Here is a 15,161-nt window from a genome sequence, read left to right as displayed (position 1 = left end):
CCACGTCAGGCTCCCGGTGCATGGAGCCTGCTTCTCCCTCTGCCTGTGTCTCTGCCTCTCTCTCTCTCTCTCTCTCTCTCCCCCTGTGTGCCTATCATAAATAAATTTAAAAAATTAAAAAAAAAAAAGAAGAACTCAGGCCTGTTTGACTCTTAATATATTCAGACTTGGGCCAAATTCTTGTTCCTCCTGCACTCTGTATTTTCAAGACTTTAAAATATAATGTATAAATGTTTTAGATAATATTTTAAGTGATCTCCTTCTTTGTCCCTGTGTTTCTCCTTTGTTCAATTTTTAAACAATCGTCAAGTCTCCTTGATGATACAGAAAGCATTAGCATAAGACTTTTTTTTGTTCTGAGTGTTTTCCTTTACTACATGAACAGTCCCACAACATTCTAGGGAGTCAGTAGTGTTCTCCTTTACAGATAGGGAATGGAGGCACAGGCTGGTGGTGGGGGCATGCCCAAGTCCCACTATCTGTTAGTGATGGAACAAGGATAAGAGAGCACATCTCTCAACTCCTAGTCAGGTGTTTCCATATTCCTTCTCGTGAGAGGGGTGAAGGGATGTTAAGAGCTCAGACATGTTCAGCCAAATCTTGCATATAAAAAACATAAAGGAAGAATAGTTCATATTTATTAAGCATGAAACATTTGTAAGGACTTCAGGGGATTTTCATTTGTTTTAACTTAATAAAGATATTTTGAATGAGCAATGTAGCCCATATTAAGGCTTCCCATATGCGCCTGGCACATGCTAGTACATAGTAGGTGCTCAATATATGTGTTCAGTGAAGTAAAAGTTTCAGGCTCTCAAAAGAAACTATTACTCTTTATTTGTTGAAGAAAAAAAAGAGTTCCCAGGATGTTTCCAAATCTGTAAGAAAATCTTATTATGTCATACAGGTGGAAGAAACATTTACTTTGTATTAACCTAGCCAAGGACTGGTTTGTTATCCTCAAAGTAACTTCAGCTAGGAGAAATAGGCAACAGGGAAGAATATAAGTTCCAAACATAAGTTTGGAATGACAAATCCTAGCAAAAATGGGGCCCCTGCTCCTGTCCTCCATCCCTTCACCACGGCAGGCATTGCTAATAGATCATGGCACAATTTCCTGCTGATCCTGGACAGAACCTCAAGTCCTCAAACACTGCTTCAGGCAACTCCCACTAATCTATCAGAATTGACACTCATGCTGAAATCTATTTGTCATCCCTGATAGACTTAAAGGTTTTCTCTGTGGCCTAAGGGAATCAGAGAACCAGCTCAAGCTGTTTGTACATCTCTTTGACTTTGCCTCTTAAGAGGACAGGAGGGGCATAATCTATAACACTGTTTTGAGAGACCATTCTGATTTGTTTTAAACTTCATTGAGGAACTGCTGGGCCTGGATTATAGAATCTCTGGGTTACTATGTAAGGCAACGAAATCTTACTGCTACCTTTATAAATAAGCTAGATCCCTATTGGTCCAGGATGATTGGGCACTACCCTGCCTATGAAAAGGACTGAAAGAAAATAACCTCTCTAGAGATCATCTCTGGTCCTATTACTGAATTTTCTCCTCAGCCAGAGTTAATGACAGTACCTCTGAAACAAATATATGTATGTTCAAAGACTGAAAGAAACCTCTAGCTCAAAAATGTGACAGAAACTAGAAAAATTCCTTCATCTACAATTAAGGAATGTCATATGTGCATTTAAAAAATATTTTCTAAAAAAATATTTTGTAAAATACTCATTTATAGTGTATGAGAAATTTTAAAACAGAAACTTTTTATAACTATAAACTGTATAACCATTGATATGATCCCACGTGTTAAACCCTTAGAAAATACCATAATACAGTTTACTCCTAGAATTAATCAGGTAATTAAAATTAAATCAAAATCTTATCTTTTAATTAATGTACATTCTAAAGAAAGTTCATAGGACAGTAAAGTCATATAATGGTTAAACCATGTCTTGATTTCATGCTGTCTCAATTTTAAATACCATCATTCATGATTCTGAAATTCACCAAAATTTCCTGAGCAGGTGTATACTTGGAAAAAGATGTTTTAATTAAAACTACTAGCCAATATAAGCAGAGCTCTACACTAAAAGCTTGGCTTGGAACAGCAGCAAATTAACATAAGATGCCAATCTAATAAGAGGAAAAGCATCCTCGAGGTTGTTGTCCAAAAGAGGAGCCTGAAGAATTTAACTGATCCATATCAATTAGCACAGGATGTCACTGTTATTCCATTCATGGTGACTAGTACCTTATGCAGCTCCAATATTGAAATCAAATGAGAGATGTCCTCCTGTGATAGAACCTAATCCTATGGCAGAAAACCTTCATTAGAGAAAAAAGGAGGGAACAATGAGCTGTTTTGTTTCCTAAATACCATACACACATACCTCATAAACTCCCGAGAATGTTAATAATTTCTGTGAACCCTAAGAAAGAAAAAAATTTTACTTAGCTATAAATTATAGCAGGCATAAATCAAAAGTTTATAAGGCCAAATATGTATCAGTAATATGTTCCATTTTGAATATTTACTTTGGGCCACTTTTCTGAGCATTTTTTTGCATAATCCTCCCCATTATAGTCCTGTCAGGTCAAATGCCCCCATTTTACAGAGGACAAAACTGAGGCCCAGAGAGATCGCATAACTTGCCCAAAGTCAGTAAATGGCAGAGTAGTGATTGAAACTCAAAGTCCATAGTCTTCATTATCATTTTCTACTCCTCCTAATATGTTTACAGATTTTTATTTTGTTCTCTTTGGGAAAGGAGAGGAAGGGAACTATGATCTCTTCCTCTGCCTTTAACTTGGAATGGAAGGAAATTTTCCATAATAATCTTATAAAATCAGACTATACAATTGAGTAATACTGATTTTCACAGATTTAAATCATAGATGGAACTAAGCCATCCAGATGTCATTTTGGAGACTGTATATATAGAACCTAATTTTTAAAGAAATCAATTACATTTTCTAATGTTCGAAGTGAGGCATGCTAGCAATGCAGGTGATAAGGAGCCTTACATAATTATTTTGAGGTTGGCTCAAAAAATGTACAATCCTATTAAAGGAAGAGACACATAAAAAACAAATGGTGTTGAAAGCCTCAAAGGTCAAGTGTAAAGATCTGATTGTCCTTTCTTCTTGTCTGATTGTAGATGCATTCTCCCTAAATATCTTTACATTGCATTGCATTGCATTGTTGCTCTCTTATCTAACTTATACCTCTTGGAAGTTTATCTTTTGCCAAAAACCAGTGCATTAACATTTGATTAAATGTGGCATGGTGAAGTTTCCTAATGAAAATTCACACACACACACACACACACACACACACACACACACACACACACCCCAGACGGGTATGGACCTCTACCATGAGATTTACCTGTTTATGTGGTTGGTTTACATATTATTAAACCACCCATCTGATCTCTAATGGCAGCCCGGCTGACACTGTCTGACCCAGTTTGACAATCTGGATAGAAATTGTAGGGTTGGCTGTTCAATGGCTGTGACTTTTAACAGCACTGCTTTTGGGCCTCAAATCAATTCTCTCTGTTTACAGACCATTTCACAGCCCTTTACCTGCAACATCACTTGTGTCAGTCCCATAAATACTTTGGTGTATATAATGCTTGAATTAGCATAATGGTTTAGGCTCTAAGCTCTTAGCCCAAAGAAGGACACGTCAACATGTTCTCTTCACTTAAGCAATTAAGAGCCATTATGCTGCTTCAGTGGAAATATCATCAAGGTTAAAGACAATCCCAAACAGCCCTCTCACCTTTTTATTCTAAGTCTAATAAATGAGGCATAGAAATTGAAATGTTAGTAAACAGTCTTACTTGCAAGCTCTTTTTGGATCATGCTTAATCAGACCCCCATTCACCAGATATTTGCAAGGGATTCAGAAATGTGTATATTGAATAGTTCATTTAAGTGCAAGAAAATAGAGCCTGCTGATTTGATTTCAACATCATAGTGAACACTCATTTATTTTTGTCAGATTTTAAAATTTTTGGCATCAAGTTACGTAAAAAATATTTCTAAAAAAATATTTCTATACTTTTATTACTCAATATGATAGAAGTTACATTTTTAAAGGTAATGTGGTTGCTGTGACTTAAAGGGATATTTCCAAGATCTTTCTATATTTCTTCTTTTTGTATTTTTTTTAAATTTGCTTTATTGAGGTATAATTTGGATATAATAAAATTCAATTTTAACTCTACATTTTGATGAGTTTTGGCAAATGTATGTAGTTGTATAATTACCATTATAATCAAGGTGTATAGAATATTTCTATAACCTGAAAAAATTCGCTTGTCTCCCTCTATAGTTAATCCTCTCCCCCGCCTCTGGTAACCAATGATCTGCTTCCAATCACTAGATTTGCATTTTCCAGAATTTCATGTAAATAGAATTACAGTATAGTATCTAGTCTTCTGTGTTTGGCTTCCCATATTTCTCTGTATTTTCCCTCTATTAGGAGTGAGAGGTATTATGAGAACCATAATTTGGGTGGAATCCTTGCTCCACATCTTCTGGCTCAGTGACCTTAAAAAACAAGTTATTAAATTCTCTGGGCCACAGTTTCCTCTTCCAAAAGAATAATGCTTGAATAGCATCTAGAAAGTGCTTGGTAAGTCTTGGTTTCTTAGATTGGTCCTGCTCTCTCCAGCACTGAATATCTTTAACAACTGCTTACTGTAGGTCCTCACTATGACTTAATCCAGTGACTGCAAAAAAGCACAAAGGAACTTTTTCAGGTTTGGGAAATATCTGTATCTTGACCATAGTGGTAATTACACAATTATATGCATTTGTCAAAATTCATTAAGCTGTATACTTGAGGTTGAATTTATTATATGTACATTACATGGCAATAAGGATTTTTTTTAATATAAAAATAATACAGACAGAAAGACCTTGGACATGTCTCTTGGTCTAAAAGTCACATGTGATGAGAGATACATAGTCTTGACTCAGTGCTGGGCTTGCTACTTTGGTCAAATAAGGAAGCATTGAAAGCCTTCCCTAAGAGCAGCCATTTGATGGCAGACAAAAGCCCTGCAAGCAGCAAATGTTTTCACAAACCAGTGTCCTTGTGTTGACTTTTTAAGTTAAAGAAAGCAGTTGTGCAATGAAAAAGTAAAAGTAACGTGAGAGAAAGACTGTGTATGTAAGAAAATGCAATTAAGTGACATTGTATTTGACCATCTTTAACAGCTTCAAAATGTCATAAACAGCTTATTGGATATAGAAAACATGCAAGAAAATTGAGCTAAAAATAGTTAATTTAAGTGTCACTTATGGGGCATCCTCCATAACTCCCTCCAATGCCTTCATCCCCATCCTGAGTTGAGTGCCCCTTCTCGCTGTTCTGATATTACTGTCCCTATCCCTACCTCTGTAACATCAGTTATCACACTGCGTTTCAATTATTGGCTTACATGTCTATCTCCCTTCATAAGACTATGCAAACCTTGAAGATAGGTACTTTGTTTTTAGTATCTTTATATTTCTAGTATCCTGAACAGTTCTTTTTTTTTTTTTTCCTGAACAGTTCTTAGTAGAACTCAATGAATGTTTAATGAATAAATGAGGTCTTAATCACGATTACCTCCATTTACAATATTACAACAAATATTTACCCCAGGCTTTCTTTTAATAGTGATTTGAGTCAATGTATATGACAATCTGAAGCAATAGAAGACCCTCAGAAAGACATGAAAAACCAAGGAGAAGATAAGAAAGTTAGCGTGAGGAGAGGGAATAGTTAAAGAAATGTCCTTTAGTCCTCTGCTTTTGGGCAAACAGTTCTGAGTTAGATTCCATCCCTTCCAAACTATGTGACCTTGGACTAGTTTGTTAACCTTCCTGAGCTTCAATCCACCTGTAACTTTTTTTTTAATTTTTATTTATTTATGATAGTCACAGAGAGAGAGAGAGAGAGAGAGAGAGAGAGAGAGAGGCAGAGACACAGGCAGAGGGAGAAGCAGGCTCCATGCACCGGGAGCCCGACGTGGGATTCGATCCCGGGTCTCCAGGATCGCGCCCTGGACCAAAGGCAGGCGCCAAACCGCTGCGCCACCCAGGGATCCCCACCTGTAACTTATTATTTATGAAACAGAGGAAATAATAATGATATCTCCTTCATAGGTTTTCTGTGAGATTGAATGATAGGATGCCTATAAAGAACTCAGCACAGTATCTGGCACACTGAATATGCCTAAAATGTTAATTCTCTAAGCATATTTCAAGAGTGCAGACTCTGGTGTCCAACAGATTAGATTTGAATTTCAACCCATTTCAATTCAGCCATCCACAGTCTGTGTGAACCCAGACAGATTACTTATAACTTCAGGTTCACTAAGTGCAAAATGAGGATGATAACAGTATCTCCTCATAGGGTTATTTTGAAGATTAAATGAGATAAAGGAGCTTAGCATTATGACTGGCACATAATAAATGCTTAATAAAGATTAGTTATTATCCTAGCCTGATAGGATCTAGCTCTACTGTTACCATATAAGCCCTGTCCCTCAGCAGGAAGCCTTCATTTCAATCAAGTATAATCCCTCTCTCATTTATATTTGCCATGCTCATTTCTTTTTCTTTACTTTGTTCCTGCTACAGCTACTGTTAGGTCAGTGTGAAAAACAAGAGCAAAAGTTTTGAGTTCAAATGACCTAGGTTCTAAATCTGGCTTTGCTAATCTCCTTCTCATGTACAGGCTACCCTGCTTCCCTGAATATGTTTTCACCTGTAACGTGGCTTTTTGCGAAGATTAAATGAGATCATATGCAATAAGGTGCCTAATGTATAATAGGTGTTCTATTAAATACATTTTAGTTTCCAATCCACTGTATTCCCCCAGTCAGGCACACTTGCTCTCTTATACTTATTCAAACGTCCACCTTTCAATCCTTACCTAAACATCTCACCTCATTTTGGAAGCTGTGTCACGCTGACCCACCTTGATCCCATAAATGTGTTTATACACTGTTCTCATCATGCTGATTCTGTAAATGAGTCTTGTCTCTCAAAATAGACTAATTAATCTTAACCTCTTTTAAGTCATGGACCCTTCTGATAATTGGATATTTCTGTCCCTCTCTCTCTGCCCCTCTCCTTGCTCGCACCCTCTAAATAAATAAATAAATAAATAAATAAATAAATAAATAAATAAATCTTTAAAAAAAGATATTCCCACATACATGGAAATTTGTAATTATTCTCAAGATGCTATTATCCCCTAAAAACCTCTGAACATATTGTCATCTCCCTCAGGGCAGTAACTGCGTGATACTCTTTGTGTTCTGGGGTGAGGGTGCAGAGGGTGTTAGTTAAGACTAAGTGATGCACTGATTAACCTTCTGCCTCAGAAGATTCGTGGTGGTAGCACCTCCACAGAAAGGGGCAGGATGCTGGATAGGCTGGAAAGTGAATAACCAGGGTGGCATCTCAGTCTTTTATTTTTTTACAAAGCAAAGTATCTTGAAGTTTCATTCTGATACCTAAGGATGGAACGCAAATATTGGAATAACATGTAGAAGTATGGAAATATTCCATTCCTGAACCGTAGAGATGTCCAGTCCACAGAAGCTAAAAGAATACCCTTCCCCTCTTACCTTCAGTCTCAGATCATAACTTTCCCTGAGCTTTGCAGCCTCTCATTCCACCCATCTGGGCTGGTTACTTGCTTTGACTACTTTTGTTGTTGTGTTTGACTTAATGGCCTTGGGTTTGTGATCAAACAGGTCATATTTGTCTTATGCAAGATGCTTTGATCTTGAATTTCAGTCTCATAAGTGAGGTGCCTCATATGGAATGTAAGCAGAAAGAACAGCAACCTGAATTTTAGCCAGGGCCCTGGGGAACTGGCTGTGTGACCTTGGGTAAATCACCTGGCTTTATGGTCTCAGTTTCCTTTTTCATACAGCTTGACACTCTCTCTTAGCCCTAATCCTCCATGATTCTGAGACATTGTAATGATTCATGGTTGGAACTAGAGGATTTTCTAAAAGCTTCACTGTACACACAGTAAATGTATGGCAAATGGCTAAGAAGGACAGGTTTCAACTGTTCAATTACTAAATTAAATGAGAGTTACCACATTTACCATATGAAGTTTTGGAAACCAACCTATAATAGATACTCAACACTAGAGAACAATGAATATAAGTGTATTTTCTTTGACGATTCAGAAGCCTTACGGATCTTGTATCCACTGTTCAAAGCTAAAAAAGAAAAAATGTAATATTTTGTACTTTTAGGTTGTGGTGATTAGAAAAAGTGAGAGTAGTAGGTCTAACCAAAGTGAATTGTATAACTTTACATCATCTATCATGTCTCTTCCCATAGCAGCTGTATAACATTCCTAATAAAGAAAGCAAATGGCATGAGAGCACCTGGGTGGCTCAGTCAGTTAAGTGTCCAACTTTTTATTTTGTCTAAGGTCATGATCTTAGGGATGTGAGATCGAGTCCCACATCAGGCTCCACACTGGGTGTGGAACTTGCTTAAGATTCTCTCTCCATCTCCTTCTCCCAACTCCCTCTCAAAAGAGAGAGAGAGAGAAAGGAAAGAAAGAATGAATGATTGATGATAGATAGATAGATAGATAGATAGATAGATAGATAGATAGATAGATATAGTTAGTTCTTTGGGCAGAAAATTACCACCAAAACATCTTAACGTTCTGATATTCTAGTAACGGTATCAGCTTACAACAAAAACTGGAAGCATGTGAATAGCCAGTTTCTAATTTTATCCTGCCTATTCAGACTATGCAAGAGGAAAAAAGATGATAAATAGCCAGAGAGATTTTCTTGACATCATGCTTAACTGAAATTTCAAAATAAATCAGTTGGGCTCATTTTTAAAGACCTACAACTAAATTATCATTGGATCGTTTTGTTCTGCTCCCAACTGGGTTTCTGAAGGACTTGGGGTGAGATACAACGAGATCTGAAAATGGGCCACAGTGCGCAAACATTGCAGTTTGGTTTGATTTAGTCTAACTCTTGTGTAATAACTTTCTTTGAAGTGTGGGTTGAGGAGCAGGTTACAAGCCCGAGGCCACAAGCTCATCTTGTTCTTGTTACAACTCAGATGCCCTGCAGTCCCCGCACTATATATCAGAGGCTTGGCACTGGACTCCCTGGCTGATCAAGAGTGGAGCCTTCATTCCCAGCACAGCAGAGCAACGGAGCAACAAACAACAACATGGTTCTGTTTGCTTGGGAAACCCATTCGATAAAAGGACACAAGTGAATCTTCAAGGAGCCTGTGAGCCTAAGGAAGCCTGACTTTGCTCTCAAAGGTAAGGAAAAAGGTTAAAAAATCATCCACCTGGGGGATGCTTGGGTGGCTCAGTGGTTGAGCATCTGCCTTTGGCTCAGGGCATGATCCCAGGATCTGGGATTGAGTCCCACATCGGTCTTCTGCATGGAGCCTGCTTCTCCCTCTGCCTATGTCTCTGCTTCTCTGTGTGTGCGTCTCTCATGAATAAATAAATAAAATCTTAAAAAAATAAACTTCTACCTGGTAGAAAGGTCCCTGACCTAGGGAGAGGCAGGACAGATTTTCAGATTGATGGCCAGCCTCTCTTCTTTTCCAGCTTTGGGATTGCTACTTCTCCGCAGATCCTCTGACCCAAGCAAATCTCAAGGCAAGTCTCCAACTCCTCTCTGGTCTGGTTTTTCATCAGCAAAATGAGGGGGCTGGACCAAATAATCTCTTAGGCCTCATCCTACTCTAAAATTTGGCGATTCTGACCCTGTGACAGTCTTGTAGCCCCCAAGGGACTAACTTTATTCCTTGCATTGGTCACATATTTTCCAGCAGCCTAATTTAGACTCTTACAGCCGAATTGGACCATAGATGATTCCAGTAAATAATAATACTTACACAGTTTGTTAGAAACTGTGAAATGATTTTACATATAGTATTTCATTGGATCCTTAAAAAAAACATTAAGGAAGGAAAAGGTATTATTCTCCTCATTTTATAGCTATGCTAAGAGAGGTTAAGTCATAACCGCTAGGGTGACTAGGGCCAGATCTGAAAAGAAAAAATTCCATATGTGAGTTTCTTAGGCTGCATGAGGCACAACATTCAGTAAAGAGATGTGAGTATCATAGATGGGAATAGTGAGCATTCTGGAACCTGCCTCCAAATTCAAGCATATTACAGTCACCTATGTAAACTCTGAGTGGAGAGACAGACACTCCACAAAGAGAGAGCATAGAGCTAGAAGTGATTTTTACTTCTAGGACAATGACTCTTAGACAAGGGCGGGGGATGTTCTTCAACTCCTCAGGCAGTGCTCTAAAAGGAGAGAATGGAAGGTGGAGTGGATTCACCTTGGGTAGCTAGTGGAAGGTCACTAGTTCAAGCCAGGGACACTGGTGGAAGGCTGGTAGGAAGTAGAGATTTGGGATATTACAGTCTGGGTACTGAGTACTGACTATACGCCAAGCCCTTGATAGAGCTCATGACTGCTGCTTACAACTTATATTATCTTTTGTCCCAGCCTTGAAGAAATCCTGTGGAGAGTTAGAGAGCCTATAAAAACCTAAAGATAGGGTGAGAGAAATAGGATCTGCAGCACGGGGGTATTTACACACACACACACACACACACACACACACACACAGAAGGTAAGCCTTCCTCTCTGGTGTATAATTAAAGAATTACAATGCTTAGAGGCAGAGGGCTTCCCCATCTGAGTGCAGGGCCTGTGGGAGCACAGGAAGTACTAAGATGACTGGAAGCAAAATGAATGACAACAAAATCAGCAACAGTGTGGGAGTGAGCCATGGGCAGAGGAGTGGCAAACCCCAAAGATATCCCAGTCAGCGCCTGCACCAGGGATGACAAGAGGGCGGTGGCAACAATAGCAGAGGTTAAGGGGCAGTAGAGTGTGGGGCCATATCAGCTGCTTCAACAGAACAATCAAGGTTTCTAAGCTCCTCTAGGCTTAGGAAAAGAACAAGACAAGAAAGATAAAAGATAAAGGTGTAGAGGGGATGCGATTAGAGGCAAACCTCAAGGAAATCAAATTTGCAGATGACACAAAACTAAGAGCATGGTTAATATCATTTTGAGTCTTAGATTGGTTGACTTTCATCACAGACCAACTCTGGGACTGCAAACCCAAGAAGTTGAAATTTAACAGGAATATATATAAATTCCTGGAGATCCCTGGGTGGCTCAGCGGTTTAGCGCCTGCCTTTGGCCCAAGGCATGATCCTGGAGTCCCGGGATCAAGTCCTGCGTCCGGCTCCCGGCATGGAGCCTGCTTATCCCTCTGCCTGTGTCTCTGCCCCTATCTCTCTCTCTCTCTCTCTATCATGAATGAATAAATAAAAAATCTTTTAAAAATTGTATTGTCTCTTTATTACTAAAATATATATATTTATATATATAAATTTATATATAAATATATATATTTAATATATATATTTATAAATATATATATTTATAAATATATATATATATATATATATAAATTCCTGCACATAGATTCTCAAAATCAGCTGAAGTGGAGGGACGCCTAGGTGGCTCAGTCAGTTAAGCGTCTGCCTTCTCCTCAGGTCATGATCCCAAGGTCCTGGGATTGAGCCCCGAGTTGAGCTCCCTATTCAGTGGGGAATCTCCTTCTCCTTTTCCCTCTGCCCCTCTCCACACTGTGTGTGTGTGCACGCTCTCTCTCTCTCTCTCTCTCTCTCAAATAAGTAAATAAAATCTTAAAAAAAAAATAAAATCAACTGAAGTGGACAGGACTGACCGAGGAAGATGTGACAGGATAAGAAAGATTTAGTTTGGATGGTTTTGGTGACCAGAAACTCAGCAGGTGCCAGTGATTTGGCTGCTACAAAAACTAAGAACCTCGGGCTATAATGATGAAAACACATGTTCAAACCACTGGGCATTTGTGGCCAAACCACACGTGCAGTATTATGTTCGGTTGTTGGCATTGCTTCCTAAGAGGAGCATTGATATTTTATGCTTGTCCATAGCAGCATGACTGAGGTGATAAGGGTTGCCGACACCAAGCCCCATAAGGGCAGCTGGAATTGAGGAGACTTGGGGGAATCCAAATGTCATCTTTAATTCCTGAGAAGACTTCTTGAAAAAAGAGTTGTATGGCCCTTATAAAGGCTATCACCAGAACCAAAGAATGGAAGGCCGATTTTGGCTCAGTGAAGAGTAAAGCTTTCTATAGAGCTGTTCAGAGGTAGAAAGGAGCTGGTTTCAGGAGTGGCAAATCCCAAGATTGGAAGTAGATTTTAGGCTGAGGCTGGATGATCTTCTGTGTGAGAACTTCCATATAGAAATGGTTCAAGGTATTAGGTAGAAGCTTGGACTAAATGACCTCTGAGACTCCCTCTAACTCTTAGAGAGCAGGTTGGAGATTTTTGCCTTAGAAACCAACCATTCAGTTCTGGAAGTGAAACCCAAAGGGACCCTACTCTACCATGGGCCTGCGGGGTAGAGAGTCCTACCATAGCTACTGTTCTCAGAATGCCTTCTCAGCAAATGAGGAGTCTCCAGCTCATTTAGAATCTGGGAACAGGAAATGTACCTTTACGAAGCAAATTGGTATTTGCCTACCTCGTGCCCCCTAAATGCAATCAATCAAATGAGTTTTATATGTCTTAAGAATATCTCCAAGTGCCTCTCTTCTTCCACATCTCCAGGAATGCAGCCTTGGTTCAGGCCATCATTATCCTCCCCCAGACTTTTTAACAGCCACCTAAGTAAACACCTTACCTCTACTCTTATCTTCTTCGATATACTCCCCAATAGAGTAGGCAAGAGTAGGCTTTAGAGCCGCGCTTCTGTTTTGAATACCTCCCCACTGACCACATATAGTACCAGCTCTTAATGTTGGATGTAAAGCCCTGCAGCCTCATGTTCTATGACTTTGCACACATACGCACACACACTTTGTGCTTCAAAAATGCCACACTATTTGTCATTTTCTGCATGCACAATACTGTTATACATTTCTCTGTCTTTGCATATATTGCTCCTTCCATCTGAAATGCCTCACCCTTTCCAGCCCCCATCTTACTTACCAAAGTAACTCCTATTTATTCTTTTTCATACAGAAAATCTTTGCTTGTGCATAACCTTTTATGAGCCTTCCTTTATTTAACCTCTTCCCCATCTCACACAATCTCCCAAGGTTAATCATTCCTTCCTATTTGCTACATCTCTAGCTTTGTACATGGTTGCATTACAGCATTTACTAGGTTGTACTAAAATGCAATTATTTACATGTCTGTGTTCTCCATTGTTGGGCTCCTCAAAGGCAGTACCAAGTAATATTCATCTACAAATTCCTAACACTTAGCACACTGGCACATATTAGACCTCTGTATTTGTTGAACCAATCTGACAAAGATTGTCTTCATGGACATATCTATCACTTGCTATGATATTGAATTTTGTTTATAGTACACATGAACACCAAGTTCTTTTTTTTTTTTAATTTTTATTTATTTATGATAGTCACACACAGAGAGAGAGAGAGAGAGGCAGAGACATAGGCAGAGGGAGAAGCAGGCTCCATGCACCGGGAGCCCGACGTGGGATTTGATCCCGGGTCTCCAGGATCGCGCCCTGGGCCAAAGGCAGGCGCCAAACCGCTGCGCCACCCAGGGATCCCTGAACACCAAGTTCTATGGTGAAAAACAAAGTTAAACTTTTAAAATTGCCTATCATAATATTAAGTTAAATTAAAAAGACCCAGGACCAAGAACAAAGATTTAGAATGGAAGAAGGGTAAGTTTTAACCTATAAATTTCTATCCTTGTTGCTTTTGTTCTGAAAAGCTTTTTTTTAAAGAATTTATTTATTTATTCATGAGAGACAGAGAGAGAAAGAAGCAGAGACATAGGCAGAGGGAGAAGCAGGCTCCATGCAGGGAGCCCGATGTGGGACTCAATCCCGGGACCCCAGGATCATGCCCTGACCCAAAGTCAGACCCTCAACCCCTGAGCCACCCAGGCATCCCTAAAGCTTTAATCACGGACCTGGTCCTGAAGAACCTTGGTTTTCTAATCTTGGCATTCTGAAGGGGAGATTTCCGAATTCAGAAACTGAACCCCTCATCTTACTCAACAAACATTTACTAAGGGTGTACAAAGCATGCTGCTGTGGTACCTGGATAGCTTAGTCGGTTAAATGTCTGCCTTCAGCTCAGGTCACGATCCCAGGGTCCTGGGATCAACCATTTGAGGGTTGTGACAGATTATTAACAGATCACTCTGGTATGTTGAGAGTAAGACTGCAGGAGGGCATGGACTGAAGTACAAGTATGTTCCAATAATCCAAGTGGGAAATGACAGGCTTGGAAGGGGACGATATCAGTAGGGTGTTGAGAGATTGGTTTCAAAATATATATTTAATATAGATTTGTTAATGAAATTGATACAAAATGAGAGAAAAAGAGAGAGAGAGGAGTCAGGGATGACTTCAAGGTTTTTGGCCTGAGCAACTCAATGGATAGAATTGCCATTTATTGAGACAGAAAACAGTGGAAGAGGCAACTTTGGGGGGCGGGTGTGGGAAGGAGAGATCAGGGGTTTACACCTCTGATAGATAACCAACTAGAGGTGTAAACAGTTAAGGAGGGTTGAGATTCAGGTTGGAGTTATAAATTGAGGAGTAGCTACCATATAGATATTTATGAAGTTATGAACCTGGAGGGTTTCATGAAGAAGTCTAAAAACACCGAAGAGAAGAGAAAAAGACTAAGGACTAAGCTCTAGGGCATTCCAGCATTTATGGATTAGAGAGATGAGAACTTTAGGAGGACAATGTAGAAAGATGAGAACTTAGGAGCAGTGAAGAGGGAGAAAAGCCAGGACAGCAAAGAATCTTGCAAGCCAAGAGAAGAGTGTTTCAGGAAAAGAAGGTGATAAACTGTGCTGAATTGTGCTGATCAAATAAAAAGAAAACTAAGAATTGATCACTGCATTTAACAACATGGACACGAGAAGTAGGCAGACACCAATAGTATTGATTCATTTGATACTCACAGCAAGTCTCTGTGATAGGGATTACTATTATTCCCTAAAGAAGGAAACTGAGGGGACGTGGTTGAGCATCTGACTTCAGTTCAG

At 39.2% G+C, this 15,161-nt stretch overlaps 1 long non-coding RNA gene across 4 annotated transcripts in view; it reads left to right on the top strand.

The window, feature by feature from the left end:
* The window catches only part of LOC140630423 (uncharacterized), a 60,021-nt gene that overhangs the window by 28,558 nt on the left and 16,302 nt on the right, over nucleotides 1-15,161 (top strand). For 3 of the 4 annotated variants that reach the window (XR_012028195.1, XR_012028194.1, XR_012028192.1), the window contains 2 exons: nucleotides 9,136-9,346; nucleotides 9,644-11,377. This is a non-coding gene — a long non-coding RNA (uncharacterized lncRNA). Of the gene's footprint in view, nucleotides 1-9,135; nucleotides 9,347-9,643; nucleotides 11,378-15,161 lie in introns of those variants that run through there. The other variant, XR_012028193.1, reaches the window with a different exon arrangement.

Source organism: Canis lupus, chromosome 3 (assembly GCF_048164855.1).
Source record: "Canis lupus baileyi chromosome 3, mCanLup2.hap1, whole genome shotgun sequence".
NCBI classification, from domain to species: domain Eukaryota; kingdom Metazoa; phylum Chordata; class Mammalia; order Carnivora; family Canidae; genus Canis; species Canis lupus.
This window is presented reverse-complemented; position numbering and strand designations above follow the sequence as displayed.